This window comes from Lepisma saccharinum, chromosome 2 (genome assembly GCF_977018435.1).
Source record: "Lepisma saccharinum chromosome 2, izLepSacc3.1, whole genome shotgun sequence".
Lineage (NCBI taxonomy): Eukaryota > Metazoa > Arthropoda > Insecta > Zygentoma > Lepismatidae > Lepisma > Lepisma saccharinum.
In genome coordinates this window covers 26,453,709-26,472,800 of record NC_139230.1, presented here as the reverse complement: position 1 = coordinate 26,472,800, position 19,092 = coordinate 26,453,709, and the positions used below count along the sequence as shown (strand labels likewise).

General features: G+C 40.4%; 1 protein-coding gene across 2 annotated transcripts in view; it reads right to left on the bottom strand.

The window, feature by feature from the left end:
* LOC145983963 (uncharacterized) overlaps positions 1 to 19,092 on the bottom strand; it is a 149,615-nt gene that overhangs the window by 101,413 nt on the left and 29,110 nt on the right. Inside the window, exon 1 of one of the 2 annotated variants that reach the window (XM_083117186.1) lies at positions 3,047 to 3,110. The exons of the other annotated variant lie outside the window; for it this stretch is intronic. The gene's annotated coding sequence lies outside the window, so the exon portion shown is untranslated. Of the gene's footprint in view, positions 1 to 3,046; positions 3,111 to 19,092 lie in introns of those variants that run through there. 2 annotated transcript variants of the gene reach the window in all.

Genomic DNA, 19,092 nt, shown 5'->3' with positions numbered 1-19,092 from the left:
TGAAGAAGCACAAACTTTCCTTTGTACGATCTTTCACTAATAATAGGATGAATCCACCACTGTCTCTTACGCTTTTGCCGACGACGACGAATCAGAAGCAAGCACAGAGCTGCTTTCGACTGGCAATTCATTGTTACATGCCACTATGAATGGAGCAATTTCTTTCAGCAAACTCAAGACACGTTTTGAACACAATGCTTTTCGTAGTAAATGTCGCTCGTCTGGCCGGGGCAGAAATTTTGTTGCTATATTTAACGCAGAGTAGAGCGACATTTACAGCTACCGTGTGACCACCCACTTGCGATAATTGTAGTTGCGACATTTACGGCAGAATTCTGGCAGTAAATATCGCTCGTCTGGCCGTAGCCTAAAAGGAAATGGCGCAACCACAAGGGGGCAGGAGGCATTGTAATTTGTCTTTTCCCAACCTTGGACGGAAATCAATTGTGGGGGGGGGGGGGCAAACATTGAAGTAAAAGAAAGCAAGACAAGCAGAATCTACGAGTAGCAGGACAAAAGGACACTCAAGATGGACTTAGTTTTCACGTTCTTCTTACATTATTTCTTCCAGACGGCCAGATCACCTGCAGGGGGACACAGAGGGACAATTGTCCGCTCGACTTCAAATTTTATACAAATAAAAATACATTTCGTAAAATTTTCATGCTCGCTTCGCTCGCAAAGTCCTCTTTTCTTGCAGTCTTGTCAAGTTCAGAGCCATAGCTAGGAAGCAGCGGGAGTTGGCCCTGGGTGCCGAACAATCTGATTGAGAAAAATTATTAAAGAAGATGTCATATGGCATGGCGTCTCATGAATTTTTTTGCGCCCTATTAAATCAATACTGTTTTCAACTTGCAAAAATTTGGATCGAGATATTTTCTTGCTCGCTTCGCTCGCAATTTCTTTTCTCCAATGCATTGTAAATTACCAGAGAGAAGTAAGAACAAATAAGTGCTTCAGACAGTTGCTGCTATAACAGTTTGGTTTGGAGGAAAAGGAGCGCTCACATTTCAGAGACAATTTATATAATTTTTGCTGTTGGTTTGTTATGGGGCGGATGAATAAATTATGTAATGTATTTAAATATGTTTTTATATATATATATACACATACTGTATATATAATATACAAACTCGCGCAAACACACACATATATATCACATCAATGCAAAAAACTAAAACAGTGAGATAAAATGAGGTTTATCTTTCCAGACTGAATTTTCGAGGCTTTTGCCCCCCCCCCCCCCTCAGAGGGTCTGCGCACGCCTATGATAATCATGTGTTACTTACTGTAGGAACATAACAAAGACACTTATTGATTTTGTGATTTAATAGGATGTATGGGATTCCGTGTAATACAGTGGCGCAACCACAGGGGGCGGCATTGACCTTCCAACGGAAGTCAATTCTAGGGGGGCAACATTGACGGCCAAGGGCACCTGCAGGGGGGCACGGAGGAAAGTTGCCCCCCTTCGATTTCAAATGTTATGCAAATAAAAATACATTTCGTAAAATTTTCTTCCTCGCTTCGCTCGCGAGCCCTGCTTTCCTCAGTTTCGTCAAGTTCAGAGCCGTAGCTGTGCGGGCAGCGGGAGTCAGTCATGGATGCCAAGCGATCTAAATGAGAAGTTGTAAAAGAGAAAATACCATGGTGACCAGTGAAATTATTTGTGCCCTATTAAATCAATATTTTTTTCAATTGCAAAAATTGGATCTAAAAATTTTGTAATGTAATGCATTTGAGTAATATGTGTTGTACATATATGGATTGAATACGTACACAATTTAGTGTTAGCATGTTGCGTATGAATTTTCTAATTTTATGTCGTTCCATGTTGCATATGTGTAAAACATATGTTGTACATGAAAGTTATACATGTTATATGTACAAAAATAATTATCTTCGAAATGCAGTGTGAAATTGACGGTGTTGAAAAAATATTTAAAATCGTTTGACCAAATAAATGCTTTAGCACCAACTTCTACCCACTTTTTGCGTAATTTATGAGGATAATAATGTATTTGATACTACTGCTACTACCACTAGTAGTAGTAGTAGTAATAATAATAATAATAATAATAATAATAATAATAATAATAATAATAATAATAATGCCATTATTATTGTTATTATTATTATTGTATTAAAGGTGCCTAATGTGTTCAGATGTTTTTCTTGGATTTGTTGCTATGAACTTGGAACTGCTTAAATTGTTGTCTCCCAAGTCATGTGGTAGAGAGAGAGAGTGGATATTTGATTTTTGTTACTTATCGTTGCTTTTCTGCCACTTCTAGTGAGTGATGACGTGAAATTGATGAAGAGACACTCAGAAACAGTGCAGCAACAACAAGGGGGCAGGGAGCATTGTCCCCCCCCCCGACCTTGGACGGAAGTCCATTCTAGGGGAAGCAAACATTGAAGTAAAAAAAGACTAGGAGAATCTAAGAATTGCAGGACAATTGGATACTCACGACAGTGGCGACTCGTGGTCTGGCTCTATCGGTGTGCACTTCAGTCTATCGTCCAGAAGTGTTATACCACCCCTGTGAAATACTCACACCCGTTTTTGCGTACATAATGAAGCTTAATATATTGGCAACCCAAGTTTTGATTACCTTTCACTCAAAATGGGGCTATGACAGAGTTATACGTATTTCATGATCTATTTTAACACGAATTTTTTTACAAATTTCAAATATTTCGAAAATTATCCAGCCAATCACGAGAAGAGCGATGTTATTGTGCAGTATGTAATTCAGCTTTGGATAACCTGACAAACTCACTCAAAACATAGAAATACCGATCTACAATGTCAATACTATTGTCGAATTGCAAAATATTTCGTAAAAACTTTCCCCTCGGCTCTGCTGATATTAATGAGCAAGGAGAATAATAACATTGGCGTACACCAAAGAAGCCGATCCAACTACCACATGGAGGAAATCAGTTGTAATATATCTAGCTGTTGTTTATTTCTAATGACAGACTGATCAAACCAAGCGAAATCAAGAGAATAATAAATGTTAAAGCAAATAACAGTACTCACTAAGTTCACACTGCCCTGCTTCGTAATCATACTTCAGAAATTTCCTTCTCTTCCACCGTATCCATCTATTACTGCAGTTGCTACAGGCTTTGTAGCTAACTTCCATCCAAAAATTCAATAACGTTAAGCCTGCTTTCGCTATGTTCAGTTTCCCTATTCATCATTAAATCAAACACTTTGCACTGAAACAGGAACGATCTTTTGACAGCGTTAAATAATTTTGTAACGCAGTAACAGCCACACAACGCAAAACAACTGACTATTTGATGCACGCTCCTTCCCCGCGGGTTGATAATTCGACTAATGCGCCACAGAGGCCGTTTATTTTGACGAAGATGCACGAAGCAAAGGCATGCTTAAAATACCCGTTTTGGTTTCAGTTGGCTTCCCCCCTCTCCTCCTTTTCTTCCCCTGTTATGCTCGGGACAATATACCATCGAAATTTCCCTTTCATAAAAAAATCCCTCAATTTGCGATGATGTATGGGTTGCATCGACTGCGTCACACGATCTCCAATGGAATGGGTTTGCAACACTACATTTGCTCGCGCACAGATCGCTGGGTTCACAACCTTCCTAAATGATGCAACCTCCCCTCACACGGCCCTCAAGCCAAAACATCCAATCAGCGTCCTCTACGCACTGCTGCAACAGCGTCATAGCGAGCGAAACTAGCATTGTGTTCCAGCCCCGATCGCGGCCTGGTCTACGCGGGTTGATATCACTGATCCAGTGCCGGATCTACAACCCGCAAAATCCCGCAGTGCGTGGGGGGGGGGGGGGCGGAGACAAGTAAGCCTTTAGGGGGCCCTCAGGCATTGACATAGTAGAGGGTTCGTATATGCGCATATAAAAAATAAACGTAGTTACTACGAGGTACAGAAATGAATGCAATATACACAGGTAAAGGTAAAGTTCCCTGTGCATGTAGCACGTGCCATGAAGGCACATTTAGGATATGTGGGGGCAGGGCACAACATATTTTCGATGCCGGACATCTTGGAGGTGATGTGATCAGCACCACGCTCCGGCCGCATTTACACCCCCCCCCCCAACGGGTACCATTTGATTTTATGGTGGGTGGACCCTGGATCAGCTTTTTGCGGGTTGCCAAAGCTGGAAAAATTCCGACCTTAGATCAAATCAGGGTACAATTTCACGAGAAATGCTGTGGTGAAGGTTTCTTCAACCTATCTTTAATCAGGGAAAGTTTTTGATTTTGATTTGATTTGATTTAGTTTATTTTACTTCGCATTTTGTGCCTCTTGGCTAATTTGCGAAGATGGGGATGAGTGATGAAATGATGAAATTGATGAATGGACATTCACAAACAACCCGGGACCCTTGGCGTCGCAGCGCGATGTGCTAACCACTCGGCCACAGGGTCGGGCTCAGGGAAAGTTTTGACTGCATGATTGTAACAAAATGTATCATTCTACAGGTGAGAGAAAATAGTGTCATTCATATATATATATATATATATCACATCACCACCGGTGCTGAAACCGGGAGGGAGGGGCAGAGGGGCCCGGGCCCATCCAGTTCTCGTTTGACCCCCCTCCATATAAGGGGCTCAATGCATATTACATAGCTTTTGCACACAAGAGATGGGAAATCAAGCAGGATTCTGCTCTGAAATGGGCAGAATCAATAGCCTAATGTGGGACTATCACTCAGTTTGAGGGCGTTTCTTGTGCTTGTGAGTTTACTATTTCAGTATTTCCTTTTTTAAACTGACAATGAATTAAGGAAAACGCATGGCATATTATAAATGAATATGTGCGAGAATAGAGGCTGAAGTCTTCATGCTCTTGAATGAGTCAGTCCATTGCAAGATAGACTCCTTTGTTTCCCTTCGGAAATGTCAAAAATCTCTCGTCCGGATGAAAATTTTATCTTGGGCCTTCCTTTTTTATGTAAATATGTGTGAAGATATTAAACTCCTATAAAGGATTGTAAGAATAAGTATTATAAACAGAATATGATAAAAAAATCCTCAGTCAAAAGTTACATGTAAAGTATTATGTTGTATAATTACATTTTCACAGTATTGCAGTGACTTTTTTGTCCAGCTAATAAAGTTCGATGTACCCTGATATATGTTTTGTTGTCAAAGACAGTTATTGCAATTACTACTTTTCAACGGTTAATTCAAGTGTATTAGGTTATATCTTAAGGAAAAGAAAATTGCCCCTCTTCCAGCAAACAGAAAGAAATCAGTAGTTTTGCTTTACTTAGCTTTACTCCCCAAATATCTCTTAACAAATCGGCGCCTATGCACATCACCCCCTTCCCATTTAAAAAAATGAGTTGAATTCAATATGGCGGCCACTAATATGGTTAACGTCCGCTTGGAACACACCAATGTGGTTCCCCCTAAGCCTAACCTGTTTGTATCATGACCAATTGTACCCAGCCGAACTCCTTTACTTTTTATAGAGGGTGTTAACGGACTTTTGAATCACCCCGTAGGCCCTCGGATGTGAGTTTGTCAACATGAGATCAAGAATTACACACACAGACATTATATATGTGTAATACATATATATTGTGTGTGTGTGTGTGAAGGTAGGTAGAGGGGGGCCTTTGGTAATATTTTGCAGGGGGGGGCAAGAATTGTAGATCAGGCATCGCACGGATCTCCACCATCTCTCTTGGTGGAGCGGCGTGGGAACACTTGATGTTTCGAAGGAGATAGAGTTCAATAAATAAGTATAATAATAATGATTTGCATTACAGATTTATTTCGGTGTGCACCTGCGAATGTGCGAATAGGCAGAAGCCGCTACTGACTCACGATGGAATTAGTTTTCACGTGTTCCTTTCATTTTTCTTCCAGACGGCCAAGGGCACTTACAAGGGGCACAGCGGGGCATTGCCCCCCCTCGATTTTAAATTTTATACAAATAAAAATACATTTCGTATTATTTTTTGCTCGCTTCGCTCGCGATGTCTGCTGTTCTTATAGTTCAAGTTCTAAGCCATAACTATGGGGGTGGCGGGAGTCGGCCCTGGTAGCCAAACGATCTATATGAAAATATATATATATATTAAAGTTAATGCCATGGCGCCCTGTAAAATTATATGCGCCTATTAAAATAATTTCTTTCTATGAAACTTAATATGAAATATTAATGATGACACTGTAATCCAAGAAGTCATTGATCACTCAAGGGATTCCTATTTGTTTGTCAGGTGTCAAAGGTTAACGTAACCAGTAGGCAAACATTGTCTGTAGTGATGCAAGAGTCTCCCCTTTGAAGGAAATAGAATCCGTGGTGGACTAAGGGACCCACGTTTTAATGTTTTAGCAAGTCCAAAAAAATGTGTTACAAATTCTTACACAATTCATCAAAGTGTAGACAACATGTAACCCGTATTTAATTAATTCGATTTTTCTTGTATAACACAACACAAAGGTGTTGTTGGATTCTCGTTAAATTCCTCTGTGCTTAGAAATCTTTCATACTGGAAACTAGAGGGAATCATTATGAAGCATGATTTATAAAAGGCTCGCTACCTTAATCAGTTCTGCAGAGAGGCCCAAAGCCGTTGGTACATATTAATCGTCTATTAACATTATCGACCTGTAAATATCAAGTAGATACAGTCCCTATTAGCCTATTTATGTTAAACTTTATATTTATATTCTTTGGCAATTTGGAAAGGTCATTATCGGAATATTGCTATTTGATGTTGCTGGAATTATTTTTTGTTCGTTGGAGTTTCAAGATATCATCCCTTTTATGTGAGGAGGCTGCAAGTGCCTCTGTGTACCCTGCTATATCTGACAATGCGACACAATATATTAAAAATTTGTCCCCTCTAGGATTGACTTCGCCCCCCTACAAAGAAATCCTGGCTACGGACCTACGCCAGACCCTGTACGTAGAAGAGAGGTTGACATTTGAGTGCCACAAGAGAAGGTCACCCTTTACACTGAATGAATGGTGGTAATAGTGAAAATAATAACAGTGGTAATGGAATCTGGATCAAGATGGCTAACTTTGAATCATGTTTCACTGACTGGTAGACCATTAGTCTAAGGTAAAAATATATTATAAAGATAAGATTATATTAACTGAAAAACATGTCAAACACTAGTTTAAGTAAATTATCCTGATCAGCCAGTCTGGCCAAACTGTTTATTCATAATCATGTGAATTATTTTCACATTAGATTGTACAAATGGTATAAGATTTGTTGGGCTGAATGATTGAGAAAAGCAAAATAAATTTTTCTCTAGAATATCCTCTGAATCTGAAAGAACCAAAAGATAATGAGAGAATTGCCTCCTTCATCACAGATAGGCAACTGGGCACAAGCCCGCCCCCTAGTGCCGGATCTACAAATCTTGAGCCCCTTGCAAAATATTACCAAAGGCCCCCTCTACTTACCTACCTTTACACATACACACACACACATATATAATATCAGGGTGGCTACAGACAAGCGGAAATGAAATTCCCTCACTTATCCAGGTTTTCCAGGACAAAATTTAGATTTTTCCCTGACAATTATAAATTAAATTCATGTTTTTGCAAATAAGAATGTCATGCAGATCCAGGTTTAAGTACCTATATTAGCTTCCACGAAATTGACTTCATTTCTCTATGATTTGCATTCAAACTGCAAAATAGTGAATTTGGAAAATTATTACTATTCACAAACTAGAGAGGAATTATGGGATTTTTTCATATGCAGCCAGTTTTCAATAAAGTATTTGATTATTTTTAAAGTTACGTTTAAATGAGATTAGAGTGAAGTGATTGATGCAAAAATGAATTTTGTAATTTTCAATCTCTTTAGCCTTTCTCGTTATTATATGTTGATAAACGACGCACGGTTTTAGAAGCTATATCGGGCGGAGCCACGCAGAGGGTTTGCGTGGCGACCAGCCAATGGCAGGAGTGCAACGTTGTACAGTTAGGAGACTGCGGCGCGCGAGTTAAACGCCGTGTTCTGTATTTTTCTTGCGCGCAAAAAGTTTTCATAGAACTCGCCACTTTAAGGTTCATCATAAGATGGGACACGACATTTTGAACCAGACTGTCCAAGTCCCATGAATTTCGGTCTCCTACAACCGGAGTTACCGTTTCTCGAAGAAACACGGGAAACAACACATCTCTACACAGACAATGACCCTTTCCTTTTCCTTCAGTGTTCCGTTTGTTTTTGTTTTTTTTCGTTGCCACCGTGTTGACCCCGCTGAGTTGTTGTGTCTTGGTAAAGCTATGGGTGTTAAATTCGGCTGAATATGCACAATGACCCTTCATTCTCGTGGGCGTTCACGAACATTGCGAGTCAGTTAGGTCAGTGAGTTCAGCGTTTTCGTAACAAGGGCGGTGTAAGATAATTTTATTCGTACACCACGAAGAACAGTTGTGAGAGTTTTCAATACAGCCCTTGTTGATTAATTTATTTTACTTCCGTTTTTCTGCCACTTTTGGATAAACGCAAAGGTGAGGATGGGTGATGATATGATGAAATTGATGAAGGGACACTTACAAACACCTATGCCCGGGCGGGGATTCGAACCCGGGACTCCTGGCGCGTTGTGAAATACAGCCCTGAGGTTCGATAATTGTGCAATAGTGTGTGTGTTGCGTGAGTGTTATTTAATAATGTCGCGCCGGCGCCATTGTGGAGTGGTTAGCACATCGCGCTACGACGCCAGGAGTCCCGGGTTCGAATCCTGGCTTGGACATGGATGTTTATGAATGTCCCTTCATCAATTTCATTATATCAACACTCATTCCCATCTTTGCAATTAGCCAAAAGTGACAGAAAAGCGAAGTGAAATAAAACAAATCAAATCAAATTAATAATGTTCTCGAAACGTAGTACGTACCAGTAGTACAGGCACCAAGGGTAAAATACTCGTATTACGTTCACAAGACAGAAATCTTAGTTTTAAAGCTTGTTCTTACTTCAAGGAATTGGCGTTCGCAAGAAGTGCGTGCTGAAACAGTGTTTACTCAGAGTCGAGAACTTAAGTCTAAAGCGTTTGGTGTATGTGTGCACACCGTGTTGCGTAAGACAGAAATCGTTGAACCCCTGTTCAAATCTCCTGGGAAACATGCCAGAAAACAGAAACGAGAGCGATGATGACGACCTTGCAGTTCCTCTACAATAAATACCTTCAAACTTCTTTCAGGTACGAGTTTCTCTTAGCTGCTGTGATATGATATAATCCTGTGTAGAATTATTCACTATATATTTCATTGTACTCAAATATCACGTGCATGCAATAATATATATAAAAAGTTGAATATTGGTCACAACGAACTCTCTGTGTTTCCCTTCCGGTAGCAGTTGGTTTGGCAACAGCGCGACATTACTGGCTGCGTATTGGCTGAACTCATGTTCCTTCTAAAAGCGTACGCCGTTTATTTCCAATGAGGTTTGGAACCTTCTGCTTGCAAGAACCATGAGTGCAAAGCAAGCTCATTTTTCAATACACAAACCTACTTCTCTTTTCTATGTAAAGCAAACAACTTAACCCTTGCCCACAAGTGAAACAATTGAATCATACAATACAAAGTGTCATATTTCATTACATTATCAATGGGACTCCTCCTTCAGTACAAACATTCACAGTATATCCAAGTGATGTACTGTGAAACTGCCAACATGCAGTTATACCATTATTACTGGCGAAAAGGGTATATACGCGTGCACTCCGGTACAGCAAGGCCAGCAGTGGTGGCACACAGCATAACTGTTAAAAATTAATTATTTTAACTTTTGGTTTCTCATTATTTCTTCGGGGTTGCCTCAACAGAATATCAACCGGCAAGCGTCCAAGGTTCGTCCTTTTCTGATATGGGGCCATCAACACCCTCTCGCGGCCTGTTAACAAAACATCTGCGTAGTACCACAACCCTGGCAATGCCATCAGAAACCCGAAAAATACCCCGGCGACCTTCAGGGATCCAATAGGGGGACGTTGCGTGGAGACAAAGCTTGTTTTCCAACTGGGCTGGAAGAAAGTAGACACTGCCATGGGTCAGCCTGCTGATGTCTTCAGTGTTGCGAACTGCACGATTAAGTGTCCAAGTGTACTGTATACTCTCAGCGATGTAGCATATCCACCAAGCTAGTTAAAATTTATATTCATAAATAAACTAAAGTTTCGAAACACAGGAGAAACACAAAAATATGATTGCTGACATACGGATGATATATTCTATGTGAAGATAAACGTTTCCGAGAGTTCGGTCTATTAAGACATCTAACATGTCCATGGACACATCCGCCAAATAGAGTTGGTGAAACTCGCTGGCCGCGGTCACACATTTTCAAGCGCTTTGCGGGGTGAAAAGTTATGGCTTTTTAGGCGGGTGAATTTCCATTTGTTTGCTTCAAAAACTTTAGTGTTTAGTGTTTACTATTTACTACGGAAAGAACTACGTGGTGCCAGAGTGGATTTGTGAATATTGCAATGTGTGAAAATCTTGAAAATTGTTTCAATCATCCGCGATCGTCTGTTGCATTAAATACGTTTGACAACGGACCAACTGAAATTCGAAAAAATTAACAACTGCGCCAGGACATTCATCTTTCCCTTAGACGTTATGGAAACAGTATCAGGTAGAGTGCTAATTTTTTCATTATAACGTACCATATAGAAGCAATGAATTCTTGGTTTTCTTAATTTTTCGGGATCTGCTTCCCCAACGGAAAATGTCACCGCACGCCACTGGTATATACCTAGGTATGTATTAAAAATTAAACGCAAGCAATTTATGGAAGGGGAATCTACTGCATTGTAAAGGTGCCTGATTTTGCTAATCAAATATTACAACAGGAACACGATGTTGATAACAGCTTCCGAAAGATTATGTACGAGGGGCGTCCAGGAAAAAGTTCCAATGGCACCTGTACACAGCGCTAGTGGTCGGAACGCAACACACATATGCAGGCAGGAAGAAGTGTCATGTGGCTGTAAAACGCAGCCATTTTAGGACAGTTCTAGGTTAAAGGTGGCAGCTCTCATACAGTCTCCCACTGACTGCGAGGTACGTGTGGTAATCAGATTTCTGTACACTCAGAATCCGGCATAGAGCCACCAGCAATCATGTGAGGTGTACAGACCAGACATCATGAGCGATAGTATGATCAGACGATGAAGTCCAATCCAATGTGCACGACCCCATACAGCGGAGTACATGCAGGCTCCTTAACATCATTTCAAATGAGAGATCTTGGACCACTCCCTGTACAGCCCTGGCCTTGCATGTACCCACTTTCATCTCCTTGTTCAGCTGAAGAAATTTCTGGCAGGACAAGGTTTTGACAGCTACACTGCAGTACCGATAGTTCCAGTCTTTGCTGTCACACACATATGCCATGGGCACACAAAATTTAATGTCGTGCTACGACCAATGCCAGAACAACAGTGGTGATTATGCCGAAAATTAGATTAGGAGTCACTGTAACTAATGCTTTTAATTACTACTGATATTCTTGTTTTATTTATGCATGATCGGTAGGGACCTTGATCTTTTATTTTTCTTCCAAATTGGTGTTATTCTTTTTTATTATATTTATTTTTACTATTCAGTGTTATTTTTCCAAAAATTCACATTTTCAGTTTAGCGCATTTTGTGGAAAATATACTTAAAATTATACCTTCATGGTGTTTTTATACTACTGCTTTAAATTGTAGGTCACATGGCCTACGCCTGTTGAGAGAGTATCATACATTGGAAGTTATTTTTGGAATGTTATTTTCCATACCCCTCTTAATTTTAAAGTAGATAATGGTTTTAGATAAGGGAATTTTTCCCATATATACCGAAGGGTGCAAAATGGCCATACGTGGCAACGCACCCAAAAATGTTAAATCAATCAAATCAATCTCAGGTGACAGATACCGATTTAAATGTTTTTTGGCACCAAAAATTGGCATTATATTTTTTTTTACTTTTTAATGTTATGTTTCCCAAAATTTAGAACATTTTTCTGCAAAATCTACCAAAACTCATACTTCCATTGTGCTTTTTAAACTATTGTTTTAAATTGTAGGTCACATGGTGTACGTATTTTCATGACAGTTTGACATGTTGGAACAGATTTTTTTGGAAGTTATTTTCCATTATTTCTTGCTCGACAAATGCCGATCTTACGACTCCACTGTGGCGGTAGGTGAGCACTCGATCTCCACCAAAATCGCACCACTTAGTTCGGTGATTCAAAACACTTCTCTTGTGACAAATACTGATGTTGCGGCTTCTGTGTGAACCCCACCACTTTGCTCTGTGGTGCGATTTGTTCTGATAGAAGTTGAGAAAATCCTAGGCAATACTTGATTGAACGTGGCTGTCGGAATTATTCCACGTACAACATACATTATAATTTCTCTTGGATAAAATGTTGGAAAACTTGTGTGTTCTAGATACACAAATATGGCCCATGTTGTTTCTTTAAGCCTAAAAAAAGACAAGAATGTTGAATTTCGAGGTATTTTTCGTTGTTTAAGTACATTTTTAAAATTCGCAAAAAATTCCAAAAATTCACGTTTTAGTATGCTAAATTCTCGTTATTTCAAACGGGTGAAAAATGTGTCCACACATCACTGCACATTCATAAACACTACCTCGCAGCAATTGACATTTTTCACTGTTATTGCGTTTGCGAAAAATCAAGGTCCGTACTAATTGGAACTTACTTTCTGGACGCCCTTCGTATAAATCAGTAGACGAGAAGTTAAAATTTAGCAGATCTGGTCGAGAAAAGTCAATTACTAAAGAAACAGATATGCTTTTAGGATTGAATGATTCGAGTAATTATGATATTAAAATATTTACGTATTTATTATTATAAATTTATTTCATAATACTGTACATTCCACGAGTTAAACAGGACCAAAACGAGTGTTGCAGAAATGTTGAGGTTGGGAGTATCATGCACTTGTCAAATTTTTATGACGTTTACCAATGCATATTTCTGTTTTACTATTTCGTGACATTATTCAACATCCCGATTTGTTGGATTCTTCTTGACATGGAATTGCAGTTCCATGTCATTGTAAACGAATGAATCCGATGAATCTCATGAATCCGATGTTTCTTGGATGAGTATGACATATTTTGTCGTTTACAACGTTTGCCGGATGCAATATCCAACAATAATGGAGCCTTAGTCTGCTGCACCACTGCAAATATGCTGATGGAATTTTTTTACTCTTCTGGCTCACTTAATCTTGTTCAATTTAGAAAAGCGTACGAAGGTTTTCTTTCATCATCCAGGCGTAGTACCATAGGTAATACTGGTTTTGCACAGGTTAACGTATGTGATTCTTGTCGGATGTTGCAGAATGACAAGTATCGAACTGCTACGTTCGACAAAAATCGCATACTTATAAGGAGCCAAAAAATTTGTTAAACGAAATGTTGTGCCAAACGAGACAAACACGGATGTACTAGTCTCGTACAAGGCTCTGTTTATCAGGTGCGTATATTCAGGGGCGTATATTCAGGGGCGTATATTCAGGGATACCTAGGCTATCTGCGAAGCCCAGACTCTGTGTCCAAAATACAGAAAAAAATATCTATCAGAAATGTGCATAAAATTGTTCATTTTAGTAAGAAGATGAACCTGATTTTTTAGGAGTTGGAATTTCTTTGAATTCGCGAGGTGGGTCGCGGGCAACTCCACGGGGTGACGGGCAAACGTGACAGAGCTATCTTAAGAATCGATCACCCGATTAGTGTTGCAAACCAATTTTTCCTAGCATGTAATTTCCCCAGAAACGGGAAATTGTGGAGCCAAATTGTTACACGAGAGGGAACAGGGTTATATATGGCGGGAAAATTCCCTCTGAACTTCCTCAACAGTCTGGGTCAATGTTGCAAACTAATTTTTCCCAGCATGTATTTTTCCCAGGAACGGGTAGTTTTCAAGCCAAATTATCGCAGGCAAGGGGAAAGTGTGGCATATGGCATGGACAAGAACGACATTGAACGCTTGCAGACGAGTTGAAAAAGAGGTCGTTGACCTTCAAACAACTTGAGTTACAGTGGGGAGAAGAAAATTGTTGGCTGACCGGGAGTGGATTATGTTATGAGTGCATCTAAAAATTACCGAAATGACAAGAACCAGTTTTAGTCTAGATCGCGTCGAGTTGTCTTTAAGGGTTTCTCGATACGTGGAATTTACTTAGAGGCAGCGTGTGACTGGATTGTATTTTTGTGAATGATATGTGCTGTGTTGTGTAGTGAACTGAAATGAGGGACATAATTAACAAGCTGTCTATTCGGCTTACGTAGACGATAAGCTCCAAATCGATGTGGATTTATCTTTTATGTCCACTTTATGCACAGATAAGCTGATGGGACCTACAATTAAAGTGGTATCCGAACCACCATGTATCGAACCCGGACCCCCTTAGTTTGAAGGCAACGACGTTACCACTGCGCCAACAAGGAGGCCCCGAACTTCAAATCGTGAAAATAGGTAGGTAGAAGTATATATTTATTCTCGTATATAGGCCTACATAATATTTCACAATATGGCCCTCTTATTTGTGCAAATGAGAATGAAATTCTTTCCTTACTGACATAGTGTACATTTGCATATTTTATTTATGAGGTATATATTTTTAATCACAATGTCACATTACTTCAACTAAAAAAAAAACATCCTCACCAGCAAATTTTTGTCCATTCGAACACTGTGATATGGTGCGATAGCCCAGGTTTTTTACCCAACATACGTCACTGCTGTTTATGCATGGAATTGTTGTCAGATGTTGCAGTCCGAAGACATTGAAAAAATCAGAACAATGCCATGCATGCGATTTTTGTCGATGTTCAACATTAGTCGGACGGCGATATCCGACAAAAATCGTATGCATCAATAGAGCCTAAATGTTCATCCGACAAATGCTGTATAGCCCAACACATATATTTCTGCCGTGCGATGCGCGACACAACTCAAGAAGCAGTGTTGCTAATGGAGCAGATAGAAAAATCGCTGCTGTGCGCCGATGCACAGCTGTTACGTACAACAAGAAAATTAGAGAATTCAGGTCTATCTAACGTTGAGTTTTAAACGTCATGCATTATACCAGGACTAGGATTAATATGTACTAACAAGTGGTTTTGCTTGTAGCTACATACACATGGACTAAAAATTAGCAAAATATGGACTAACACACGTAAAATTACCAAAAATGCTGCAAAGAAGACTTCTTCATAGTGATTCCTTATTTGAGTGATTTCAAACAAAATAAACAATTTATTATTTTTCATTGCATTAATGCACTGGTGGCGTTCTAACTGTTCACTCCCAAAACCCGTCTACACTGGTACGAACTGGAACGAGAGATAATACACGACCGACACTACCACTGCTTTGAGAACTAATAACATGCGAACATGTTAAATTGCGACAAATGGACCACAACACTCCTCCTCAAGCAGTAGTATTGCCTCTCTGTGATCGGCGACAGTCGGGCATTGCCCCCCAACCTTTGACCGAAATGAGTTCTAGGGGGCAAACATCGACGGCCAAGTGTACCTGCAGGGGGCAATTACCGCCCACAACTTCAAAATTTATGCAAATAAAAATAATTTTCGTAAAATTGTCTTGCTCTCTTCGTTCGCAATACCTGCTTTTCTTAGTCTTATCAAGTTCAGAACCGTAGCTAGGGGCTGCGGGAGTCGGCCCTGGGCGCTGAATGATCTAAATGAAAATAAGTTGTAAGATTGATTGATTTGTGGTTTTAAGTCCACTTTACGCACAGAAAGGCTAATCGGGACTGGGCTGCAGTTAAAATTTGGATCCGAACCACTGTGCCATTTGCCTCCACCGGGTATCGAATCCGTGACCCCTTGATCACATGGCGACGTTGTTACCACTACACCATCGGGGACGCACAAAAGTTGTAAAAGAGAGAATGCATTGGCGTCCCGTGAAATTATTTGCGCCCTATTAAACCAATATTGATTTCAGCTTGCAAAAAAAATTGGATCCAAAAATATTCTTCCTCGCTTCGCTCACAATTTATCATTGTTCTCTGTGAAGTTCGACCAGAACGGAATCCGTGATTAAATGCACAGAGGCATAGGCAGTGGAATGGGTGACCCCCAGAAGTGACGCATGTGTGTAAGAGGAGGCGTGTGAGCAGGCAAGAATCGTGATCCCAGCATGTTGCACCCAAGGTCACGTAAAGAACGAAAACGGGGAACAATACGCGTGACATTGAACTTCGACCAGGCACCAGACCCATACGGAAAATTCCAGATAGTGGGGTATTCGACGGAAGCATGACGTCACGGACACGATAAGGGAGTCCGCCATATATAAGCGCGTGCTGTGCACCGAGGAACCGCAGTGCATCATCACCATGGCCAGGGGCAAACCTATTGACAACACCGTGAGGAGAAGAGTGGTGGAGTTGCAATGGGATGGACTCAGTGAACGGGAAATAGGGCGCCAACTGAACTTACCCAAGTCAACCGTCCACTGCATCATCAAACACCACCAAAATACGGATACTACAGAGCCAGGTAAGGCCCCCGGGCGAAAACGCCTGCTGAGCGTGCGTGACCTACGGATATTTAGGCGCTATATCCAGACCAGCAATCATGTTTCTGTGGCCGAATTACGACTGTGGACTCGAGAACGCTTTCACATTGAAGTGTCAACCAGAACCATTCGCTGTTACCTACAGCGATGCGGTTACCGAGTGTACAAGGCGAAACGTAAACCCTTCCTTTCCATGTTGAACGAAGGCAATCGACTACGGTGGGCACGAATGTACCGGGGTTGGACATTTCGGCAGTGGAACAGGGTTTTGTGGACGGACGAATCCATTTTCAATGTTGTGTACGGGAAAATACGGAAAACAGTCATTTGTAGGAAGGAGGAACAGAATGAAGCAAAATGTTATGCACGTCGGGTAGAGAAACCTGCGTCAGTGATGGTATGGGGATGCATGACGGCATCTGGGGTTGGCCCCACTACTCGTCTGTGAGGGCATTGTGAATGCACACGCCTATACACGCATACTGGAGCGGCATCTTCCCACAGTGCGAAGGCACCTGTTCCACAGGCGGTGTCTCATCTTTCAACACGACAATGCCAGGCCTCATACAGCGCGGCTGACAAGAGAATGGTTGACTCGCCATCACGTGCGAACTCTGCCATGGCCACCATCGAGTCCCGACCTCTCGCCCATTGAGAATGTGTGGCGTGTTCTTAAGCGACGTGTGCAACAGAGGGGACCCACGACAGTGGCTGCTCTTATCGCCTGCCTGCAGGAGGAATGGCACCGCATCGATGTGGAATACCTTGAACGACTCGTCCGAGCATACCCCGACGCATTGCCACAGTTATTCGCCGACGGGGCGGCGTCACACCATGGTAAACAGGATCCCCTCTAACAGTGGTCGAACTTCAATGCCACGTGTAGATGGACGAAAATGTTTTATTTTGTGTGGACACCATACATTGCTGCGTTGCAGCGGAAATTTATGTTTTCCTTTGTTCCATGTAGCCTGCTGAATAAAATATGTTCAGCATATGCATGTGTTCTCCTTCTTTCACAACGCACTCCTATATTTGTGACTGGTCGAACTTCATTGTCACTAAGGTTGTACCAGACAGAGAAATAAGACTTGTTTTAATTGATTTTGTTTTAAATGCATGAACAATTGTTTCGAGGAAAGGGATCGTACACATTTGAGACAATTTATGTAGTGATTGATTGATTAATTAATTAATTAATTTGCGAAGATAGGGATGAGTGATGATATGATGAAATTGATGAATGGACACTCACAAACATCCACGCTCAGGCCAGGATCCGAACCCGAGACCCCTGGCGTCGTAGCGCGATGTGCTAAACCACTCCACCACGGGGACCGGCTGTAATTTTTGCTGTTGGATGTTGTGAGATGGATGAATAGGTTGAATAATATATGTTGTATATAATATGTATTGAAGAAACTTTGAATACGTACACAATTTAGTGTCCAAGTCGTTCCATGTTGCATATATGTGAAACATATCGTGCATGAAAGTTAAACATGTTAATGTAAAAAGAATTAATTATATTTGCAATTCATTTATCAAGCACTTTCTGTCTTTCAAAAATAGTTTCTGACGTGTTGAAAAAATAATTCAGATCGCTTGTTCGAACACAAATGCTTTAGCACCAACTTCTATCCCTTTTTGCATAATTTACGAGGGTAATAACGTCTTTGATACTACAACTACTACTACTACTACTACTACTACTACTAATAATAATAATAATAATAATAATAATAATAATAGTAATGGTAGTCCCGGGTTCGAATACCAGCTTGGGCATGTATGTTTGCGAGTGTTCATTCATTAATTTCACCATATCATCACTCATCCCTATCTTCGTAAATTAGCCAATAGTGGCACAAGAAGCGAAGTAAAATAAAGCAAATCAATAATATTAATAATAATAATGTTATACTAACACTATTATTATAAAAATTATTATTATTATTATGATTATTATTATTATTGGTACATTTATCCTGGTACTTGCCCCCCCAGACAAAAGTTCGCGGTTGCGCCTCTGCTCATGGAGCCACATAATTTATTTATTTGAACAATTCCAAAATTATGAAATATGAACAATATGTGAAATAAACCTGTTGAAATATGTAAAATTAAGTATATTTTCCTTAAATATGTAAAAGTAAGTATGTATTAAAGTTAGAAATATGGAGAAATATTGACAATAAAATGTCGCAGCCGCTGCTCTCTTGCCAAAATTCTTTATTGGGATGCTAACACCTTGACTGGCTTCCTCCTTCATGAACTCGTGCACGTTGCTTAGAATTTCCTGAGCTTGCATGGCTATGCAAGGTTTTTGATTTCACCTTTGACAGAACTGGAGGCATTATGGAATTTAACGTTCATTAACAAACACACACTTTCACATACACACACGCAATACATGCACACAACGTCAAACCGGTCAAATACTTAGCGTAAAATAAAAATATGGTGATTCCAATCCAACAAAACTCACCGTCACTTTACCGGCCTTTCTCC